The 24,388-nt window shown below is 56.1% G+C and overlaps 1 protein-coding gene across 3 annotated transcripts in view; it reads right to left on the bottom strand.

Moving 5' to 3' along the window:
• Positions 1–24,388, bottom strand: part of STARD13 (StAR related lipid transfer domain containing 13) — a 190,654-nt gene that overhangs the window by 115,942 nt on the left and 50,324 nt on the right. The gene's annotated exons all lie outside the window — the stretch shown is intronic.

Below are 24,388 nucleotides of genomic sequence, written 5' to 3' on the forward strand. Positions count from 1 at the left end.
AAGCCGACCCACAGCCCCTCCAAGTCCAGATGCAACCCATTCTCACCCCCTTCGAGTTTCTGAAAACATCTACTCCTGTTTCCATAGAAATCACAGGGCTTTGCTTACTGGAACCCAGAACGGCTTTTGAACTTTGCCCTGTGACTACTTTGTGCACTTTATCAGGCTGGAATCAGTTCAGAATGGTTGCAAAAGCCTTTCCCAATCAAGTGCAAATGCGAGCGGCACACGAACCACATGACGGCGGAAGTAGAGAGGACGTCTGAGGGCTGCGGACCGCCTGTTTCCCGCGAGGCCGCCGTCCATGAAGCGCCGTTTGTGTGCATGCTACATTGTTAAATCCGAAGACACAGAGAAGTTTCTGTATGTGAATGTCTGCAGCGAAAACACAGAACAATTCAACCCTCCTGCCACTCCTAAAGACATTTTGAAGGAAAAAAAAAATGATGGTGCTTAGAGACAGACGGTAGATCTGAAGGTGAGAGGAATTTTAAAAGTGACTAAGTTCCTTATCAACCAGTTGGGAAGAAGAGACGAAGCCCTAACGGAAATAGGAAAAGGTTCCAGACAGAAAATCAATACCGTCCATTGCGAAACTTGTTGATCAGAAGTGACCGTGAGGACGCAGTCACAGGTGTTCACTGAGGGGACCCGAAACGTGGAGCTGGGAGAGGTGCAAGGTCAGACCTGCAGGTGCAGTTTCGAGACGCCTCCCTTGGAAATTTGTACTGAAAGCCGCGAACGGAAACCGAGTCCTGGGGACCACAGAGCTGGGGGGGCGGGAGAGTTACTACCAAGGGCATCGGCAAAACCAGTCAACAGGAGCAGGGAGCTCGGTGCCAGCAATGTCGAGGCAAGAGGAATTTCAGTAACTAGGCAGAGGTCAGGACGTTCAAAAGCCTCTTCCTCATTCAGTCTACCACGGACTGAATGCCAAGGTGCCACGCTGAACAAGCACTGAGGTGGGGGAGGGCAGGACATGCGACCGAGAGCACAGCAGCCCCCTCGGAGCTCCGGAGCCCAGAGAACATCGGAGAAGCACAAACCCAAGGAGAGGAGAACGTAATAGGCAGGTCTGGGAAAAAAAAAAGTAAATTGCCACTAAAAACAATCTGTGGGCAAGTGATGGAAATACAACCCATGAGCTGCAGAAATACTTTTGCCCTTACAGTTCATGGACTGAGATTATTGCACTCATAATGAGAGTCATCAGTTAGTGACAAGCAGGAGGTTGGTCGCTGCGACCAGATTCCGCCAGCCTTCCCAGTTCCGCACGAGGGCCCACGGGAACACAGCGGGGAAGGCCAAGTTCCGGCGTGAACGTCTCCGGGAATTCGCATTCCACGAGGAGAGACCATCGCTGCAAATACGTCTTCCAACCTGTGACAGCTGAGGTTCGCAAAGGGCGACCGCACGGCGTACAGCAGCTGACAGATGACCAGCCTGCGCTGGCGAGAGCCCTCTGGCTATTAAAAGACAATTAAACCTTACTAGAGTCTCCCAGCTGCTTCCCTGGGTGATTCTATTTCAGATGCGTGTGGGGAGGCCCCGATTCATCTGAAAGGGACAGCTCCCCTCCATCAGCGCCTTGGGGTGAGCTATTGAGTGGTGGCCTCTCCTCCGCACACCTCCCTCCGGCTACAGAACGCACACTCAGCGCCTCGTCTCCCGGTTCTAGCACCGTTGGTTCCGGTCGCCCAGGGGAACTGGGTTCACCCTTTATCTGGTGCAATTCAGGCACAAGCAAGAGCCCACCCAGACTGTGTCACTGGAGTCACTGCTTTCTAGCCATCTTCCTAAAACATGAACAATAAGAACCGGGCTAGGGCAGCTGTTCTGTGTGCCCATGGGAGGAGACACCAGAGGGGGCGAGTTCCCACCGGATTTCCACGAACGCAGAAACAGTTCAGTGGCAGCGAAGACCAGCAGTACAGGGACACCCGGTCACCAGGGACACCTGGTCACCGGCGACCCCGCCGTCCTCCACTGCAGAGACTAGGGAGGGAGGAAAGAGAGAAGGAGCGTGGGGCGGGGGGGGAGAAGTCCGAGCCGACCCCGGGAGTGCGCCCCACTAGCCTCTCCAGCTGCACGGGCTCGGGGCGGATCGTGAAACATCCCAGGCAGGTTCCAAATGCGGAGGGCAGAGTGTGTCCGAGTGTCAGTCTTGGAGTTTTCAAATAAAGATTTGCAGTTCAGCTTTGTGTGTCGTTTTTCTACACAAGGACCCAGCAGAGGCACGTGCGCACTCTTGCACGGTCAGCCTGAAGCTGAGCAGGGCTCCGGGGACTGGGCGTCACACAGGCGTGGTCACTAGGAAGCCGCAGCGGACTGACCGTCCGGCACTCTGCCTCCGTGAGGAACACAGGGCGTCTCCTTCACTGGTCACTCCGAGAACAGATGTGCCTTCCCCGCACTGCTGGGCTGCAGCACCGGGATCTCGCCCCCGCAGACACCTCCCTTCTCTGTCTTGGTGTTTTGTGTTTCCTTCAGAAGCGGCTGACACATCCCCTCGCCTTGGACGGCTCCCCTAAGTGTCTGGTGTGGACATCGCGGCCCCCACCGCGTCCCGCACGCACCCCCACTGCTGGGCTTCCGCTCTGTCCTGTGATGACGGCCCTCTGTGCTGCGGCCCCCGCCCACCTCAACCGCAGTGGGCGCTGCTGGGGGCGCTGCCCTTGCGCTGTCTTGCCCGGCTCACAGAAGGTGCTTACTAAATGCTGAAGGAAAACAGAATGGGGGATGGGTAAGAAAAATTATCTTCTGAGGAACAAACTGGGTAAAATTTATATTGTCCTCATTTTCAGAGGGGCTGACAATATCCTCTTTCTGAGATTTTGGTAGACATTAAACATTAGTAGAGGAACATAGTACTAAGGAGGGTATCGCAGCAAGAATGTCCACAAGAAAGCAAAGGACCTCTTCGACATAGGTTTTCCGTCAATGTCCCCACTAACGAACGTCACCCTGGCTTTGGTGGGGGATACTTGCTTGGTCCCTACGTTATTACTACCCCTGAGCACATCAAGGTCACTGTCAGCCACATTTTCATTAAGTCACAGGGGTCAAGGGCAAAGGCCTCTCTCTTTATGGTTGGGTCAGGCCCAAGAAATCACCCAAAAGTGACACCACTTTTGTTTGGGTTTCAAAACCGTTACTGACATTCTACCGGGAGGTGCCCTCCGGGGACTGATTCACCTGCCCCCACCCACGCAGGCCTCTCCCACACTCCCCCGGTGGCCTTCCCGCCCCCACCCCCAATCAGCATCAGCTCCCCAATCCAGGCGAAATCCCACGGACGCCTGAGGACCGTCTTGGCTCTGCAGAAGGAGCCTCGACACCTCCTTTGCATCAGACGCGAACCCGACTATTTTTGATCTTGGGTTTTAAGTACCACAGCTGCTCTGTGGGCCTATAACAGTTTCCTGGTTTCGTTCCTATCTTTAAAGCAACAGTTTCAGCCACAGGGTCATGGTCACACCGAAGTGCGGGCTGGTCTTTGCCAAGCACGTCCATGACGCAGCTTTGGAACAGCTATAATTCTTACAGCAGTCTCTTGAGGTAGGGGTGATCACCTCGATTTCCGTAAAGACAACTGGTCCAAGGTCACACAGCTCATCCTGCTGGAGCCTGACTCTCATGCCAAGTCTGTCTAACTCCCCAGCCAGCGTTCCTGCTGACTGGACCAACCTGTCCTTCTCGGAGTTAAAACGTACACCTGATTTTGAATGTAAATTTGCATACACTCCAACCCCCCCTTCCAGGAGCAGCTTTCACGCTTGTTTGCGAGGAAAGAGACGGGGAAGCTCACCAGCGGGGGTGCAGCTCCCCGGGGGCACCCACACCCACATGGGCTGCTTCAACAGTGGGGACAGCTGGACTCTGGTCTCAGCTCACTGTCAGCCTCCCACATATTCATGGGGAGGTTACCAAACCTCAGGCCCAGAGCAGTACGCACGCTCTTTCTTCAAAGCGATGCCTGCCGGAGACCCCGGGCTCGCTTAGCCCGGCGCCGCTGAGGCCCAGGGGTTTGTCACTCATGCAGTTACTTGTTCGTCAGCTAATGTCCCGGTACCAAGGCATCTTCCTCTCCACATGCGACAGTCTCAATTCACTTGATCAACACATGTATAAAACAATTCGCAGCTCTAGTTGTGAGACGCTCTATAGTATGATACCTTGGTAAACAATGTCCCTCCGCCCCTGCCCACCCCAGGAATACAGGCACTTCCTGAACAAGCAGAGAATCAGCGATTTGCAAGAAGTCCGACAACTCGAAGTTCTGACTTCCTCCTCCGAATTCCCCCGCCGGAGGTTCTGATTGGAGCGCATGCCCGACGGAACGATTATCTGAATTCAGTCCATCTGCCCACCAAGTCCCTGTGGGGCAGTAACCATGATCTCTACCTTCCCACCCACAGTCTCCAAAGAAGATCCTGGCACACAGTAGGCCCTCAAGAAATAACTGTAAGAGGAGAGAACAGAGGAATGACTTCATCTGCATCTAAGTGTTCGGTCATCTCGGCCAGCGGTTCTCAACCCAGGGTGACTTGGCTGCCCCAGGAACACTTGGCAGCCTGCGAAGACACTTTGGGCTGTCAGCTGGCGGGGAGGAGACTTCTGGTATCGAGCGGCAGAAACCACAGGTGCGCCTGAACATCCTCCAGTGCCCAGGGCGGCCACCGCAAGACAGAGCGACCCGGCCGCACGGTGTCAATGGTGCTGAGGTCAGGAAACCACATCTCAGATGCACGGAAACCCCACTAGCAGGCAGGGGAGCTCAGAGATGCGCCGGATCTCATCTGAGGAAGAACGCCAGGGCACCTGTCCCATCACCCACAGAAAACGCTTCACAGAAACACAAACCAGGTTGGAGACCGCAGGTGGTCGCCGTCATCTGGTCGCTCAGGGGGGTGGCGTGGGCCTCCCTGGCGGCAGCGCTGGTCTGCGGCTCCACAGCCCAGGGTAACCCGGGGAACAGGACCGCCATTCAGCGCCCGCGCCCCGGGGTTGATGTGCCATGGCTCGCGGCTCGTGAGATGCAGCTGAGCTGAGAGGGAGAGCCGCGAGCCATTCAGGAGCACTGGCGGGAGAAACCCTAAACATGCTCCCGCACAAAAGGGGATGAAAATGTCACAGGAAATCTTTTTTCTTGAACACGGCATGGCTCCTGAATGCCTCATTCTTTCCAGAACAGTTACAACCCTTGTGCGCCCGCCCGCGCTCTCTGTGTTGGGCCGGCAGGGCGGGCCTCGCCTTTCTTCTGTGCTCGCCCCCCCGGAAGGCCCGCCCTGGTGAACTTGGCCGCACAGGGCGTAAGGAGACAGGCCCGGGAGACGCCTCCTCGGAGGGAATAATCCTCCCGTTTGGAAGTGGAGAGAGACTGCCTCACGCAGGGAAGCAGAGGGGGCTGGGCAGAGTCGGCCACGTACTTCATTGGGGGCAGCACTGGCCTGGCACTGGGACCGCAAGGCCATCTGGTACCTGAAGACTCATTTGTGCAAAGCGGAACGAAGCCAGCCCTCGCGCGGACATGCGATGCAGTGCGATGAGTGAGTGGGTCCCATCGGAAAGGACAGACACCCTGCGTCGGCGGCACTGACCAGGTGTCGATAGGGTGCGGGCCGTGTGTCCAGGGCCTGCCTTCCCCAGCCAGTGGCGTCCTCTCCGGTCACCGGCCGGCAGAGGCCCCGCCGGATGGGAGCGCCCGCCCGGCCGCAGCTGCGCCGTTCAGCTCGCCTCTTGGACAGGATTGGGGGGCGGGGGGGGGGTGCACGTCTAAGGGATAATGAGAGTTTCTTTCCTAACACTCTGCAGATGATGCAGACTCTCTTGGGTTTAGACTCATTTCCTGTTTGGCATGTCTGCAAGATGAGAAAACAATTATCTCCGAAATTACACGTAATTAGCTGTTTGCTTGTCCCTGTAAGATAAGACCTTGATGCCCTCCCACGGCACACGGGACGCACACACAGACACACCCGCGCTCCCGTCTTCCACGTGTCCTCGGTAAATCTCGGGCTGGGAGGTCGGAGTCCGATCCCCAACTTGGCCGTGACCCACAGTCCTCACGGGCCGGGCCGGCGTGGGCTCTGCACCTGTGCCCTGAGGGCAAAGAAAATGTGTCACTCCCGCTCCTGACGACGGCAGGTGTGGTGCGCCTCACACGTCCCTGGGACGTGGGAAAAGCAGCAAACGCCACTTTCTCACCACGTCCTCTCCCCGGAGGCAGGCGGCGGGGCGGGCTGAAGCACCGAAGGAAGTAAGGACGGGAGACTGAGGATCTCAAGTCTCAGTTCTGGCTCCGTCTCCTCCTGGCGGTGAAACCCTGAGCAAGGTGTTTGGCCCCTCTGAGCCCATCTCCTCATTTTTGTCATTGTCAAATGTGTCCAATGCATCTTGTTGCTGCCACACAATAGATCTGTGTCGCCTCTGAATCTCCTCCCACCCTGGGGTGGGTGCATGGCCCCTTCCCTCGAAGCTGGGCGGACCCGGCTGACTACGCGGACCAGCGGAATGAAGCAAAGGTGACTCCCTGCACCTTCCTGGACCGGTCACCCAGAGGCACGCCCTGCGCCCTGCCCACTCTCTGAAGGGCGTCTCCATGCCGAGAGGAAGCCCATGCAGCCACATGCGGGGAGGGGACCCGCGTGGGTGCCCCAGGTGACAGCCTCTGCTGCTGACGCCCACTGTCAGGCAGCATGAGCTGCCAGTCCTGGGAGGGAGTGTGGCTTTGGAGGGCCCTGGGGCTCCAGAGCCACTGAGTCACCCCAGCCTTCAAGGCCTTCCCGCTGCAGGTGCTGTCACAGCGGCGGAGCAGAGATGAGCCAGTCCCACCACGTCATCTCCCTTTCTGGGTCCCCGCGACCCACGAGCGTAATAACCGGGCGTTTCATGCCACTGAGGCCGGGGTGGCTTGTCACACGGCGACAGTAACCAAATGCGCCTCCATGAGGTTCTGCCGATTCTGCTCACAGACTCTGTGCTCCTGGGACCGTGGGGCTCGTGTGCCCGGCCCGGCTGCGGGTCACGTCCCACGCAGGGGATGGGTCTGCCGTGGGGTCCCCCACTTCCCCGCTGCTTTCGAGAAGTCCTCCTTGATTCATAGAACCGGCGAAGGCATGACTGACTCCTCTTGTGCCACCCACGGACCCACCGAGCAGCCTGCCCAGGAGGGAAGGAAAAGGCGCATGTGCTGACGAACCCCCCACGCGAACACTGTGCGGGAGCTTCGGAGAACGCACCCCCCGAGGAGGCTGGGAACCCTCGGGGGCCTTCGGGTCAGCGGGTCAGGGGCAGGCCGTCCCAGAGAACACCGTGGCACTGACCCGGAGGTTGGGCGGTGACCTCGTGTTTGCCCGAGGGGAGGGGTCATGGGGTCAGGGGGTGTGACCGCCCAGGGGAGAGTGACTGCACCACGGTCCTGTGCCCGGGTCGACCTGCAGAAAGAGCCGTGCTGGGGAAGAGAGACCCGAGTGGGCTGGACTCGGGGGAACAGACAGCCGTCCCTTCCAAAGCAGGAGTCCCCGAGCCAGAGCGTGCAGAGAAAATGGTGACCAGTGCAGTGTCCTAGAGAACCGTGCGGCTGGCTCACCACGCCTGCCTGCACTTGACCCCTGCCAGTCGGGCTCCAGCTCGGCCCCTCCCCCGCACACCAGCCCACAGACTCCGACCCTGGGGCTCCCCCGTCCCCTCGTTTCCCTGGGACTCGCCCTGCGGCTGCTCAACGGACCCAGAGCAGGAGGCACAGTTCAAGCAGAGAAGAACAACCTTAAATTAATAGCTTTAACTCATATACTAATTATATAAATTAAATATTATTTATGTTTATATTAGTATCATTATTTTATAATAACACTCTGAGTATTATTTATTCAACACCAGTGAGACACCTGCCTGAGGCAAACATGTGTGACTTCTTTACTTTATAAAATATTTACATATCTTTAAATTACTTCTGGAAGAACTCACATTCGAAATTCTCTTTCACCGTGAAATAACGATGGGCTGATGAAGAACGTAGAATAAACAAGAAGCACATGTGTCCCAGAGGGACCTCTCTCTGTTCATTGGGCTTCTCCACAAGTTAATGTTGTGGTTTCAAATTACTGCCGTCGCTTGGCCCCGTTTAACTGGCGTTCCGGTTTATTCGCGTTTCTAAAACCAGGGACCCCGTTTATGTGGGTTATGGGGCATGTTACATACACCCTTAGAAAAGCCTTTTTAAAAGATACGAAATCATTCAAGCTAATTGGTAATCTCGAATACTCTAAAATTGAAATCCTCACCGTACATGCCAAATTCATTTACTATCAGCATTCGATTTCATTTATCCCTCACCAATGAAATTTTCAGGAGGTCACGCCTAAAGCAGAGGCAAACACATGCGCTTGCATCAGGCACTTGAACTACAGTCGAGGGAAGCCGGGGTCCTCGGATGACCCAGCCTTGACTGCGTGAGAATTCCCGGTAACGCAAAGCTCAGCGCACGTGTTTCCAAACAGAATAAAAATCTGTACCGGAAGGCACAGTAATACAGTCAAATCAATGAGTTCTTACCGTAGCGAGTACGAGAAAAGCATAAACATGTGGCGTATTTTGCAGTGTATAATGAGCACTCTTTTGCCCAAATATTTTGAGGAAAAAACAAGGGTGCGAATTATACATGGGCGGCACTAATTCTGTACCTAAATAAACACATATAAATATTTTTATTCTTTTTTTATGCGTATGCATTCGTTACATAAAATTTCTTGTATCATAATATGTTCAAAAGTAAACGCTAAAATGCCTTTACAACACAAAAAACACGTATCTAACTATAAATAAATAAGAAGTTGAACTAAAAAATTAAAACGGAAGGTCTTTTTCCTGAAAGTTTGGGCCAAAAATATGGACAGGCATAATACACGGCCAAATATAGTAAGTTGGTCATAGAGACACTAAAATGTAAGTATTCTGCCATTCTGAAGGGTTATGGGGCTAAATCCTGTATTTACCATTTCTTTACTGTCATAGTTAAAATCCCTACCCCTCAGGATGTTTTTGGGGTGCCCCTGTAGCAACAAGGGGAGGCCTGGAGCTGGGGGAACACAGAGTCGTAGTTAGCCCTGGGCTCAAATCCTGGCTCGGCTAGGTACTGGGGTTTAACGTGGACAAGTTACTTGGACAAGTTACTGTAACCTCTCTGGGCCTCGGTTTCTTAACCTTGGAAATGGGGCATCAACGTTACCCACTCCTGCGAAGGTGACGCAAGGCGATCCTTTATCACGCCCAGGACGACCTGGACGAAACACACGCTCAGCGGCCGCTGCTGCCTCTCTCCATCCAGTCTGGCCGCTTCCGTGCCAGTGTCACCTACGCGTCTTTCTAAACGGCTGTTTGCACCCCGTTTCTACGCAGGGGCTCTCAGTGGCGCCCCGCTAGCTCGCCAATGCACGCCACCCTCGCGGCCGGCTGGCCTCAGCTCCTTCCTCGACCCCGCCGTCCGGGCTTCCTCCAACACCCGCACTTCACCCCATTGGAACTGCGTCCGTCATCACTCAGACCTAACTTCTCGATTCTGCGGCTGAGCTTCAAATAACTCCCTGTGACTTCTGCACGGAGGAGCTGCAGCACCTCTTCATAGCTCAGGCCCCGCGGTCTTTCTTCCCCACCTCCCGGCCTGCTGACAAGGCAGCCATCCCCTGCACGCCTCCCCTGCACGCTGAAGTTTGCATAGCCCGCTAGCCGCCGAACCGCGGGTTTCCTCGATGGGCCAACATGAGAGACAGTCTACACGTCGCGTCTCCCTTGGCTTCGGCGTCCTCGAGGGCGTGATCACACGTGACGTTCTGTGTCACTCACAACACCAGCAAAGACACGACATGCCGTGGGTCCGAACACACACTGGTTGAAATAGTGGCTAGGTTCCGTCCTCCACTGCTCCAACTGAGGCGGAAGGCATGACGCTCGTTCTGAAATGCAGCCTCTCTGTAACAGCTGTGCTGCCGAAGCTGATTTCAGGAGAGACCCTGCACCACCTGCACCCCCTGGGGAAGCCGCAGCGCCCGAGCAGCGGTGTCAGCCAGGAGGGAAGCCGTCGAGGGTGGCGGCCCTGACCGCACCGGGACAGAGGGGAGTAGCAGCAGCGCACATGCCACCAAGGCAGAGAGGGCCCTGTTCTCGGGCGACCGGAGTGTCGTTATTCGGGTGCTGAGGGAGACACACGGCCAACCGACGGGGCGTGAGCTGGTACCGTCTCAGCCTCAGACTCCCCAGGCAGCTTGGTGCAAGTCACGGGCCAGTGGGAGCCGGCACGGATGATGCTTTCCGCGGGGGGGACGGAAGCCTGAGCGAAGAAACCCCAACACGACGACAATGACAACAACAAAGCAGCTGCCAAAGCCCCCACTGGACCCCACTCAGGGGCCTCCCGCATCCCCGCACCCCAGACGCCCCGTGGCGCCTGTCCTAAGTGCGGCCCGGCAAACCGCGGGGTGGGCTGTGTTTCCGCGCATTGCTGGGGCCCAAGGGCCGAGCAGCGCCGGCCCGGAGCAGGCACTTGGGGCGGCGATTCGGGGACGGTGTTCCGCCAGGCAGAGCAGGGAGCAGTGGCCGACTGAGCCCCACCCTCTGGGAGCCAGCTGAGTGGGCAACGCTTTGAGCTTAGCCAAATTTCTCCAAAAGAGAAGACTTCAAAGGCTGCCTTTGAAAGGAAGCCACGGGGACTCTTGGCTTTGAAGCCGCTTCATCCGGCTCCTCGGGCCGCCCCCCCCCCCTTCAGGGCTGCGCTGGCGCGGGCTGGAGGTGGGCCAACCAGCTTCCTCCTCGAGGGTCTCACCCCCCGCCCCGCGCCCCTTACGGCAGCGGTTGGCAGACTCTCGTCTTAGCTCCCCGCGGAGGCAAGTGTTTTAATGGCGCTTCACTGGGGGGACGTGAGAGCTGAAAGATGGGGAGTTGGATCTGTTCCCATCAAGTGCATGCCGGAGTTGAAGCTGACACTCTGGACTTGCGGGGGAGGGCCCATGAGTTTAAGGGCGGAACCTGTGTTCAGGTACACCCAGAGCGGGACAGCTGTCTGCCCCCAGAGGTGAGTTCCCCTGGGTGGGGAGAACCCCGGTTCACAGCGGCACTGTGTCTGAGCAGCCCTCGCCGGCCCTTTCCCCTCCGGCGAGCCGTCCGACTTTCTGATTCCAGATGGACCGTGACTGTGGCCCTTCCTCTGCCTCCCACTTTGAGAAATTAGCCGAACGCGGGTGCTTTTCATCTTCCCCCAGGTGCTCCACCCGCGGCGTGACGGGCCGTGCGGCTGAGCTGCAGTGTCCTTTCCGCTAGAAGGACGGACTCGGAGCCCCGAGGAAGCGCTGCGTCCTGGGCCGAGCACTTCGCGCGTGTGGCCACCCTTCACTCCACGACATTATCATTATTTTTATTTCCACTGTAGATGAGAGGTCGGGCTTCCAGAGGTCACAGACCTTGGTCGAGTTCACACGGCGCATCAGCACTGGCACTAGGACTTGAACCCAGGCCCGGATAACACGGAGCCCGTGCTGCTACGCCACGCATGCCGCGTCGATGAGCTACCAGCTCCAGAAAATGCACAGCCTCCCGGAGCCACAGAACAAAGGTCTGGGAGATTCTCTCGCGGTCGGTCAGGCACCTCCAACGAAGGCTTCTCAACTCCCACGTCAGATTATCAACATCCATCACCAGACGTGGTCGTGGTTGCGTGGTGAAAGGGCTGACCGCCGCGTGGAGCCAGCCGTAAAGGAGGAGAGTGTTCGCTGAGTCGGAGGCCGCAGAGAGACCCAGAGCATCACACGTCCGTGTGGGGCCGAGAGAAGCCGGTCTCACCTTCGTGGGCAAGGAGGAGGTCAATCAAGTCTTCAGGCTCTGTTTTCGCCGGAGTCAGAGGTGTCGGCAACCTGCTCCGGGTGCCGGAGTCCTCCTCCTTCCCTCCCCCCGGCTGCCTCCCTCCTCACTCTCGGTCCCCTCTCAAGGGCCGCGTCAGCAGAGGTACCGGGCCGTCCCAATCATCACCAGATACACAGGGTGCTTACCGGTGTCCAAAGATTCCCCGAGAGTCTCTGCTTAGTAACTCTCCTTTTCCCGGAACCCGCCACCATCCGGTTTGAGTGATGGGCACGCTCAAACATTAAATCAAAAAGTGAATCTGGTATCAAAGCTATCACATGAAATTCAAACCCTTTAAAGGGGTCTGTTCATCCAGCGTGAGTTCCTTTCGACTGGCTTTCCTAAGACTTCCCGGCCCAGACGGTGCCGGGCAAGGAAGCAGGGTGGCACTGGGCACATTCTCCGTGCGTCGGGTAACCCGGGCGAGGTGACCTCGGGCCCCTTCGGTCCCCTCCGACCCAGACAGTCTGTCTGTCAGGGGCACAGGAAGGTCTGGCAGGCCCCCCGCTGGACCCCCACACCAGGCTGCCCTGCCCGGAGGAGGAGTAGCCCGCACTGCCCTCAGCCGTAGACGGGACACCCAAGAGCTAAGATCCACCACACCTGGACTTGTCCAAGTCCTTGAGTCTGTCACGCAGCATCTTTTGCTTTACAAGGTTTAATTCTGCCCACGATTAAGGGAAGTTATTCATTACGGGCGAAACAACACGTATTAACGGTGTCAAAATACAAAGTCAAACTCTTGACACCTGGGGGTGGAAGGAAAATGAGAGGCAACACAGGCGTGTGAGGGACCCTCACTCAGCAGAGACTCACTCACGGCACATCGAACACACGGAAAGGAAACATAAGATGAAGTTCACAGTGAGTGGACCTGGTCCATTCGGAGACCAGCTGCAGCCGAGAGCGGCACGTTACCCCCACGCCCCCAAGTCGTCGTATCAACGGTCATTCAAGGAAGACAGGCAAGACGGGGCCCCGTCTCGCATCCCCCTGGGGACAGGAGTGCTGGGTGTCGCTCCGCACGGCTCCCACACGGGGCCAGCCCGGGGATCCTCCACGCGTCCCCAAGCGTCGCCTAGCGGCGCCAGAATCGAGCGCCAGGCCCTCCACGTCAGCTGACTTCACAGCGACCTGTTTCTGACCTCACAACGTCACCAAACAGCAAAAGCCGACGTTCCCACCTGATGGGCAAAGGTGACCCGGAGCCCGGGGCCCCCGCCCCCCAGCTCCCCGCACGTGCAGGGAGGGAAGGTCCCCCCTCCTACCGGGAAGGTCTCGGTTCTCCCGAAGCGTCTCCTCACTTCTCCGTTTCCAAGACTCCTGTTCCCCGCGGGAGTTTTGCAGCTGCAGGTAACTCATGCGTCTGGTATTTCAGCCACGGCGGAGGCCACTCGTTGTGGGGAAACGGCGTTGCCAATGTGTTGGGTTGTGTCCCTGGAAACCCAAGGACTTCTGCGGACCTCCAATCGCGGGCACCCGGGCTCCGGAAAACTAGCCTTTCCCCCCTGAAACGTGCCCTTTGCTGAGCGCTCACACACGCACACGCACAGTCAGCTCACCGAGCTCTCTCTGCAAACAGCAGTCACGCAGCGAGGGAGGAGGTCTGTTTATTATTTTTGATTCTGTTTTGCTTCTGGCAAAGTCTCACACACCGCCGAAGTTGGCAGAACATCGCTATTCTCTTCTGACTGGCTACTGTTCTCCAGCTACAAGTGCGGCAGAGTGCAGCAGGGATCGTTCTGGGCCGCGGGCCTCCGCCGTGGCTGAGGTCAGAATTGCAAAATCTGGGGGAGAGGGAGGGCTCCCAGCCGTCCAGGGCCCGTCTCCAGAAATGGAGCCCGTGGCTGAAGACACGCTCCCTCTCTGCTGCAGGGCACGGAGCCCGAGAGCCCGAGGCCAGAGGACGGCACAGGTGTGACCCAATTCCCCCCTCATGGTTGTCCCCTCCTGTCGGCAATGGCCCCCGGGAAGGTCCCGTGAGCCCTGGAGCTCCAGGGGCCCCAGGAGCCCCTGGAAACCCCGGTGGAGGGCCAGCATGGCCCCCAGCACGTTTGGGAAGCAGGGCAGTGTGAGAGGCTGGGGGTGAGGAATCCGTCACGCCTGTTCTGCCAGATTCCTCACCCAAGGCCGCAGCGCTGCCCCCTGGACAGGAACTGCGGACAGAGAGCCCTTGGTGAAGAGCAGCGGGTCGTCCGTGTACGTGACCGTGTCACACAGTTGCTGCTGGTTTTAGAGACACAGTGAAGCCCCCCAAACCGGAGCGGCTGGTGGGGGAGGAGGAGCCCCAGGTCCGGGATGAGGGAAGAAAGCAGCCTGCCTCGGTTTCGGGCGGACGTGCCCACCCGTGACTGTCAGGGTGACGAGGCTGCACGCACGTGGTGCCTGCCGCGAGGCCTCAGTCGGGGTCACAGCCCAGGCCTGCTCCCCGAGCGCTGCCAGCCACCGTTCCCGCCTCTGCAGAAGGGACGCCCTCCGCGTGCGGCCTCCCGACCCTGTTTGCTTTCCAGAGGAGCGAGCTGCACTCTCGGGACTCTGCCCAGGTGGACAGAACGCAACAAAGATCTACACGAAGCACTGCAAACAGGCCGGGCTGCACGGCAGGGGGCCTTCCGTCAGTGCAGCGAGCCGGGGACTGCTACTCCTTCTCACTCTTCAGGAGTGTTTCCAAAGCTGAAATCTGCCGCACAAAATTGACACGAAGCCAAGGCGCCCATCCCCAACTTGCAAGGTTCAGGCTGACAGCCTGCCTCTGTGCATGACAAAGCCCAGCTTTCACTTTCCCTTCCCCGCGGGTGACCTGTGGATGCGTCTGCCCCCGGGGCCCAGGAGGCAGGTCTCCCCCGCACCTCTGGGCCCAGCTGTTCGGGCTCTGGGGCCGGAAGAAAGCATGACTGAGCATTAACGAGCTGATGGCCGTGTCTCAGCGCCACGTCACCCCTTCGCTATGGAACAAAGCAATAAACTTGCAGAACGGAGGCCGGGCGGCCAGGCCAGCCCTTTGGTTGAGCAACCAAAGGTGGGAGGAGACGGGAGTGACAGGAGCAACCTCAGGTGGTACGGACAGAAATGCAGTGGTTTTGTCCGAGATGCTGCTGTAAAACGAGGGGAGGAAGTAACTTTCCTCTCCGTGGAGGGGAGGAAGGAAAAAACCGCACCACTCTGACACCGTCTCTGTTCTGCTGACAAGTTAATGTTTTACAGCAGCGTTGCTTGCTGCCGAGTGTCCTTGTCCTGTTCAGCGAGTGTCTGCCCACCGAGGCAGCCCATGCGGGTAAGCGGGCTTTTCCCTGCGGCAGCACCGAGCGGGGATGTTCACCAAGGAATGACTTGGGAAAATGAGATCAGAAACGTTTCCAAGCAGGAAAGTTGGCCCAGGACGAGCCGGGTCTCAGAGAGACCGGCTGGAGGAGAGGAAGCGTCCGGAGGTGGTGGGCGGCCGCACCCGTGCCTTCAAGGCGACGCCCGTGGCGTTGCTCCCCCGGCTGTCCCGCACTCCTGCGCCAGCGGAGGGGTCCCTGTCCAAAGAGCTTTTCGGGGTCCCCGGCATGCCACACGCAGACACCAAATAGTCCAAGGCTTCTACACAGTTCGGGGTTCGTCTTTCGGTTATGATGGGTGGAGACTGCACGAACTGGCGTTTCTGTTCTTTGTGGGGGGCCTCCTGACTGAAGGGGGGCCTGAGATTACGTATGTCCCGTAGGAAACGAAGCAACAGAATCCGTTTCACTTAATCCATTCCAGCCTAAGAGCAAAGGCCAGCAGGAGCCCACGATCACACTCACACGATCGCTCTCCTGGCTGGGGAATGGAACAATTATGGAGAAGAGATTCCTCCGTGAAAAAAGGAATAAATGAGATCCTTAGAGGGAAGGGGCAGTAAAACTTGCGTAAATGGTTTGTTTGATGAATAAGTTTGAGAAACGGAGTGCTTCGTTTTTTAAACTGCCTTCACTTTAGAAAGTTCACTACATTTTATAGCGTTTCTTTTGCATCCACCCAGAGACCGGGGTGATCCTGGGAAGTTCCTGCAAAAGGAACAAAAGCCGCAGAGTTCACCCATCAGTTTAGAACATGACAACGTGGGAGGGAGATCCAGCTATTCCGGAGATAAGCAACAGACACCTGGGCACGGCCTCATCACGCTCGGTGCGGGCGATGACCTCACACTCTGAAGCCCTCTCGGTCTTCCTCAAGACGACCTGCAAGCCTGCCTTCCTTTCACTCTTGCCAAGTGTTTCCCCTCCTTCTTCTAGGAAGCCGGTGACACGAATATCCAGGCAGCCTGGTCTGCCTTAGCCCTTCCTCCTCGGAGCAGAGCAAGTGAGAGGAAATACCAGCGGTGGGGGTCCGTGTTCAGGGCGGGTGTGGGGCGGCCCTGGTTCGGAAGGGGATCCGAGGAGACGTGAAGGTGCTGTTGCTCGTGAGAACCGTTACACACGACCCGCGGGGTGACGGAGCCCCAGCGGGGAGGGTTAGGGATGCATCACGTCCTCTGGTGTGAGAAGGGCAGGTCCAGAGTCCGTCCTGTGTCCTTCCCCTGCTCTGCAGAGACTCACATTTCTTCACTGAGAACTCCACTCCTCAGTGTCGCAGGTTCGATTCCCAGTCAGGGCACATGCCTGGGTTGCAGGCCACGGCCCCCAGCAACCGCACATGGATGTTTCTCTCTCTCTCTCTATCTCCCTCCGTTCCCTCTCTAAAAATAAATAAATAAAATCTTAAAAAAAAAAAAGAATTCCACTCCTCTTCGAGGGGGAGGGAGGTGGTTAGAGTACAATCGTCACTGGAACTGAGAATCTCTCCCATGTCTTGGAGTACCTCTAAGAATTATACACGATGTTGGGGAACAGACACACTCGGAGGAACATGAGACTTTATGACGACTGTTTGGTGTCGTTTGGGGACTCCGACTGTGGGTCCGATGTGACTGTTCACTTACGGAGACTGAGCACGAGCCCAAGGCTCCGGTCACCCGTGTGCGGGGTTCTCCGGGTCAGCCGGGGAGAGAGAGGAGAGTCGGAGCGAAGAAAGCGAGCGTCTCCTGGGCGCAGCCCGCCCACGGGTCAGCAGCGCGGTGACACTGAGTTAGTTCCTGCTTTGCAGCCTCCACTGTCTGTCCTCCACACTTGTCCCCCGTGTGCTTTGTCCGAGTGGCCGAGGCCGGGCAGTGCAGACCGCTGGCACCGGGGTCCACTCTGCCCCGCCAGGCCTTTCCCTGTCCGGGCTCCTGTGTTTTTTGAAGGAAATCATCTGGCAGTCCAGCCAGACAGTTTGGGTTTATTTCTACCTATTTCCTTTCTCTGGCAGCATTCCCATGGTCTGAGATTCCAAGTTCTTTTGTAAGCATTCCATTTAAATTCTGGTAGCTCCTCAGTTTCCCAGAGAGAGAGAGAGAGAAAGAGAGAGGGGGAGAGAGAGAGAGAGAGAGAGAGAGAGAGAGAGAGAGAGAGGGAGACAGAATGTGTGTCTTTCCAACTCACAGTGTGGAAACGGCCATGGTACCCCATGTATCTGCCCTGCCCCAGACGGGACCGTTCCCCAGCGATGGCTCTGGTCCGGTGTGACTTCACACCAGGAGCATTTGCACGGGACCCTGCAGCTAACTCTGCACCCGTTCTCTGGTAGCTTCTTGGCATTTTGTGGATTTCTCTCAAACCACGGTGCACCTGCCAATGCACCACTCTCTCTGCCAGCAGGAGGAAAAACGCCCGAACACCGCATTTACAGTCTTCCTGGAAATGTGGCAGTTGCTTATTCAACTAAACAAACAGATTTTATTAATTAAAATGACTGCTCTCTATCAGTTCCCTTTACGATGCTACACAGAGAGACCACCACGTCCTGAGGAAATGCGTGGGCCATGAAGTCAGAGAGGGGCCGTGAGTCACCGACAAATGCCCGGCCCTCGGGGAGTGCACGGCCCACATCGCCGAGAGCCAGTGGGGACCTGAGACCCGGGAGGACTTCCCTGAGGGGCGGTCACTCCGCTCCCCAGGGAGTGTCCTGAATTTGCCTCCGGAACGTCAGACCCTTTGGAACACAGCTAGCATTTCGGCTTTGGCCCAGGCTGCTCAGATCCAGAGCTAAAAAGTGACAATGTCTGTCTCCTGGCCAGCAGTGCCTCTCTTATAGAGGTTTTGAAGACTGGCTGCATTCCCGTTACAACGATTAACGCTGCCTGTACACCCAGTCCTCGGGCTTCCTGCCTGGCAAATGTGCCGCCTCCACCCACACAATCAGGTTAGAGTCTTACTCTGCTCGTAAATTTGCATTAAAAGCTCTCGGTCCTGCCTCCCCCCGTTGATTGTTCAAGTACACGGAGCGGCAGGCAGAACACTTGCAAGGGTACTCTCCAAACCGCTCCAACGCTCTGCCGTCCCACCCACCCAGCAGATACGGTCGGAGGGGGCCGGCGTGACCCGCAGGCTCCGCACTCGCCCGAGTCAGCCTCTCCAAAGAGTGTCCCTCCGGGGACATTGCGTTTGGAAGCTGTCACTTCCCGCTATCCGGCGACGAGGGTTTCCCGATGACACACGCCGGTGGAAACAGCACTGACATGGTCGCTGCAGGGTTTTCTCGGAGCCCGCCCCCGTGCGTACATCCAAGCCGCGGAAGAGGCGGCGGCGTTTCCCCAGGTGACTTCACTGCAGGAGCATTTGCTCCTGAGCGTCTGACAGCCTCCTGCTCTGCGCGGGAGGCTCGGAAAACCGTCTGTGGGCGGTCTCCCTGCTTGCCCTGGGGTGAGCCGGGGAACTGGGGGGGTCCGTCCCCAACCGCCACCTTTTGACCCGCCCACGCCCCCCTTCCCCAGGTACGTGAACGGACTGTAACTCGCGGTCCCGCCTCCACGGCTGCTGCAGGCCACGGCGCAGGACTGGCTGCTGCAGCCGCTGCCTGGCAGCGCAGGCAGGTTTCAGAGCCCCGCCCACTCTGGGTGGTCGCTTTGTGAGGTTTACACGAGAAATTGTTCTCCTCTATCAAGTTTTGGGGAGAAAATTCTCCCAAACGTCAAGACCCAGGAAAACCTGAGCTGATCATTCTTTCCTCTTTGCTTAAAGTAGGGGAGTTCAAGCTCAACCTATAGCCACTTTTCATTACTCTTCGGGGCCTTGTGTCTTATATGTTTACGTAACATCTCTTTCTAGTTTTACCGTATTAACTGGCCTGCACTTTTCTTGCCAGCACACTTACTTTTTCTTCACTGAATTGTATGTGTATTCTTTTATAAGCTACCTCGAATCCTTCAGGGAGGAAAGTGGAATGTAGATGAACACATAAAGTCTTCACCCACAGCGACATCACACTCAGATGGCCCCTCGGAAGACAGAAAACTATTCGCACATGACCCTTATTTGGGTCACATCTCTGGCGTGCGATTCACGGTCCTGTTCTCCTCTCTCTTCTCCGTGTCCCTTCTTCCCCAGTCTCGCCCCGTGTTCTCGCGGCCAATAAGACGCCGAGATGAGGGGCGTCCCCCTGAGGGACCGCCCCCCTTGGGCCCTAGCCATCCACTCCCTTTCCCAGGAGAGGTGCGCCAACACCCACCGTCCTTTTCTCTCTCTCTCTGAACTTGTTCGGGGCATCAACTGATATTACTCAGACCACTTGTGGTGATTTCTTTCCCCCCCTAACCGGTGCTTTTCCGTGTGCCCAAGATTACGGTGCAAAGGAAGTGAGGGAACTTTGTTGATGAGAGGGGACCAATGTCCACTCTTCACTCAAGACTAAAGCTCTGATGAGAAGAGGGAAGAGAAGACGAGAAAAAGATGACTATTTGCTCAAACCAACGTTCCAACGTCTGAACTTGGCCGCCGCCCACACCTGAGATCTGTGTTTATAAAGCCAGAGCTAATAAAAGCTGGGCCAGGCAGCGTGGGAGTCACAGCCGTGGCAGTCACAGCCGGCTAAAGTAAAACTCGACCTTCATGGGTGCACGAGCCCCCCACTCCTCACCGCTCCCCTTCGAGTGCCTATTTCCTGGCCGCTCCCGTGTGTACGGCGTGACAATTTTTAAAAATGTTACCCACCGTCTTTTTGTCACTTAGTTCACGTAACAGATTTCCCTCCAACTTTGCTCACACGGCGTCAGTCCCCGGCACTGGGCGGGATGAGGCTCTGAGCTGGGGCCTGCGCATGTCTGACAGCTGCCACTTGTGCTCTGAAGAGCGAGAGCCATCCGCAGTGACCGTGGCCTCACCCCGTGCTCTGCGTTCCCTCGGTCCTTCCGCCGGCGCGGCCAGCCTCTCTTTCTGAAGGGGGGGGCAGGGAGCCCAAGACGTGGAGAAGGGTCGATTTCAAAAGAACAAGTGACCGTTTAATGTCAGGTGTCACCGCCCAGCTGGGGCGCGTCTCGCCCACCGGGGACGAGCCATGCCGGCACGCAGGCTGGGCAGATTCCGCAGATGCCACTGGTCGGGCCAGGGCCACGGGACAGGGCAGGTCAGGAAGGCCCCGCTCTGCTGCCCGGGAGTGTCAGAAGGGCAGTTTATTCTGCTCTAGTTAAGTCCAATGGAGCGGCCAAAAATAGCCTCAGATAAAAAGTCTGTGGAACTGCCAGCCTCTCTTTCACCAGTGCCCTTCGAAGCGACACTGTCGACGTCCGGCATTTCCGTCAGGGAAAGAGGTCTCTCTGAGAGGACAGGGTGGGCATGCAGGACAGTCTCGGACCCGGACGGGCGATCCTCGGGATCCGCCCCCCCCCCCCCAGGTCCATCTCCCCGGCCGGGGCTCCCGAGAAGCAAAGGTTCTACAAGTTCCTTAACCGTTGTAGATTATACCGACGTTTAACTAGTCCACGAGACTGGACCTCCTGACGTTGCTATTGATTGGGAAGGAGAGCGTTAAAGAGGCACCAAAAGAACATCCAGATACATGCTGAGCGACAGAATAAACAAACCATAAGCAAGAACTGTCTGTCTCTGAAAGTAATAGCTGAATTTTAGGCACTAAAACCAGGGGTTAAGGGTCACAGAGTCCCAGAAGCTTACACATGACCTCACATTTGTTTGGCCCAAACCCTGCATTTCACGGAGAAGGGAAGTCTTCCCCCCACCACCCCCGACCACTCAGCCGACTGGCGGCAGAGGTGGCACTCAAAGCTGACCCCCGCCCCTCCACGTCCTGGACAGGGCGCAGGACAGGGTAAGGCACTGAGGCGTCCCGCACTGCAAAGCCGCTCTACATCCTTTCCGGCTCCTGGCTCTTGAGGTTGAAGTTTCTCTGCGTTGCACCCACTTGTCCGAGGACGTCCTGACTCAGCTCCAGAGGCCTCTAGGCCCAGAATAAACGGGAGCGACTGTCCTCCAGCCGTGTCAGTTTCTCGGGAGGAAAGGGAGGCCCCAGCGGGGGGGGGCTGTGAGACTCTCCGCGGTGGGGGGGGGGGCGCGTCCACGCCAGGCCTGCCTCCCTGTGCCCCTTCTTGCTCCTTCCGTGGGCTTGCCCGCAATCTGGTCCATGTCACGCTGTTTTATGCATTTGGATTTTTTTTGAAGTTTAGTCGCATGAGGAATTCTCTCCCAAAGCAAGTCAAGATCTGCTTAGACTTGGGTGCATCCAAGAGCGTGCGGAGGTGTGTCTAAACTACCTGCGCCAGGTGCCCAATCAATCGCAGCCAATCAAGACAGAGGATCCCTAGTCTCCCTTCCCGTGGCCTCTGACACACTCACCCGCCACCGCCTCGGCGCCCTCCCCCTTGCTCATTCCCAAGGGCCTGCCAGGGAGGGAAATAAGGACCATTATTATTTCCATCCTCTCTCCCTGCAACAATTTCCCCATTGATTCAACAAGTGGTGGGCTGGGGCTTCTGGGCAGAGCGACTCATGAGAGACTTTCCCTTCACAAACAACACTCTATTTTAAACATCTCCGCTCCTTCTAACTGGACTCACAACTCCAGAAGTTAAAAGGAGCCCGGAGAAACGGTGCCTTAGATTGCGGAGCGTGACCTCCAGTGAGCAAGTTTGGATTCATCCTGGTTTGGGGCAACTAATTCTGATCCTATGCATCATCAAAGCCTCCTTTATTTCTCCTCTGTGTTTCTCCTTCCTCAGCGTGTATCTGCTGTTGAATCATGTCCGCGCCCCTCCGGGATGACCTCACCGTAATGAGGTCAGCGGGGAGCAACTCACTCTTGTTTGCATGGTTCCCCACAGCCCTGGGAGATTGGAAGCAACAATGCCCCAAATTACATGAACATAACGCCGAATCTTCCTGGAAAGATCGGTAGCCGCAGAGTCACGCAACAGATTTCCTGACGTGGCTGTCCTTTCAAGATACCGTCACCAAACAGACACACAAACAGCCGCCCCCGCCCCCCCAGTGCTGTTAATTTAATATGCACTTGGTAAGCTTTAATGGAATGATCACGGGTCACTAGCAAAATAACTTGACAACAAGCCCTCCTGGGCACTGACAGTTCAAGGAAGGCAGAACACACGGCGTTTTGCTTCCACGACAGAAATAAAACCTGAGTGAAAGTCTTATGGCGAGTGACCAATTTTGATTCTGCTATACGTGTGTGGTTGTATCCTGAGTAGAAAAGCTGAACAGTCTCCGGCATATTGTACAACCCCCAAAACCAGCCACAGGCTCAGTACTTTCACACTGTAAACAGGAGAAGCCGTTTAGTCTCTGACAGGGGGCGGGCTCTGGAGTTCCAGCCAAACACGGGCTCTGACTCTGCCACTTCGGAGAAAGCACTCGAGTTCTACATGCCTCCAGTTTTCTCAGCTTTAAAATGGGTCTAATAATAGCACTTACCTACAAGGATCTTGTTGAGGATAAAATAAACTGAAATATGTATAAAGCTCTCAGAGCACTCCTTGGCATGTTATAAATGCTCAACCAGCATTCTCTGCTTTTACAGAAAGCAGCCACCTAGCACAGCAAACCTCGTAAAGTTGCGTTGCTTCTGCTTTCTCAGTATCTGACTCTGCAACTGTGTGATGCTGACAAATGGGGAGACCTGAGGCACTGGGCTGCTGGCCTCCTTGTATGCCTTCCTAGGACTGTCATCTGCACCTTCAGTTTTTAGGCATTCATGGGCGTCAAACGTTCTGTTGCCTGATATAAAAAGGCGAGAACGCTTACATTTTCTAATTTGGCAGAAACCAAACAAAGAGCGCACATTCAGGGTTCGTAACTTTAAGTCTTCAAAAAAAAAAAAAACCTTTATTCCAAATAGAACATAAATAATTCTTAGTGACAGTAATTGTTGTGAGTACAGTGAAAGATCTACAAAGCGATTTCAAACTATTTCTATGCAATGTTTCTAACATAATACACTTTATATGCATGCTGAGGAATATTTACAGAACACCGGTTAGAGACCATTATTTCTCAAGCCCCTACGCCTATGAGGATGACGGTATCTGATACAACACCTTTGTCAGAAATCTCTTAAGACAAAGACGGAGCTGGTTTTCAGTCTCAGCCTGATGTATTTTTAAATCGAGCCACAGGGAAACAGTTACTTTTGTTTCTATTCAGCCGAGACCTGCACACAGAGTTTATGGAATGACATAATATCCTTCCTGAATCAGAGCGGTGTGTAGGGCCAGCATCCTTCACACAGCCGGTTCCCGAGCCTTTACAAACAACTCCCAATTTCCAAGGAAACAATCTCATCGAATGCCGCTCACCAGAACTCATATTGTTCCTTCTGGAAACATTACAATAAGAATTTTCATGATTACAAACCCCAACGGCCCCCCTAAAATTCAATATACTCTTCCACGCATTTATTTCAGTGGAATGTGTTTGCATCGTGGCTCTAGACAATAATTTACTTGGTTGTTGTTTTTTTTTTAGTCTGGGAGGGGGTGGTCAGAACTTCATAAACTGAGTGTGTATACGTGGGTACAGGGGTGTGTCTTTCACATGGGCCCGTGCTGGCCTGGCGACTTCCTAGGAATGTTCATCTGTGTAGTTTCAGCGGACCTATCCTGGACCGGGGAGCACGTTTTAAACTATTTTTGGAGAAGGATGAGTTCCAGTGAGGTTCGGGCAGTTGCTCTCTTTCCTCTGAGAATAAAAAGGAACATCCAGTGGCTTGTCATCGATATCTCCTGGCCGGAAGCTGTGCTTCTGGGCACGGGGCACGGGACTTGTTCTGAGGTTGGGGACTTATCTGTCCTTGGCCACCAAAGAACGGTGTCAGCCAATCCAGGGCGACCACTGACAGCCGCGCACACAGGGGCGGAGAACGTGGCTCGCACTGTTAGTCTCCTGCCCTTCAGACTGGAATTCTCACTCTCTCCTACCACCAAGACTTTTCTTAAGGACCCCCGGGGGGGAGGGGAGGAGTGAGTCCCCCCCCACCCCGCAATGCCCCTACTAACTAAATAAACAAGTGTCTGAGTTTCAGAGGTGACCGAGTGTGAGGAACCTGCAGGCGAGCCCCTAAAATGCCCCCTGAGTAGACCTGCCTGATTGACGCTGTAGGACACACTCGTCAGTTTTGGAAATGTTTGATTCCCCGTCCTACCTGCCGTGGG

The sequence above is a fragment of the Phyllostomus hastatus genome, unplaced genomic scaffold (assembly GCF_019186645.2).
Source record: "Phyllostomus hastatus isolate PE091 unplaced genomic scaffold, TTU_PhHast_1.1 phas_contig_29, whole genome shotgun sequence".
Classification (NCBI taxonomy): Eukaryota; Metazoa; Chordata; class Mammalia; order Chiroptera; family Phyllostomidae; genus Phyllostomus; species Phyllostomus hastatus.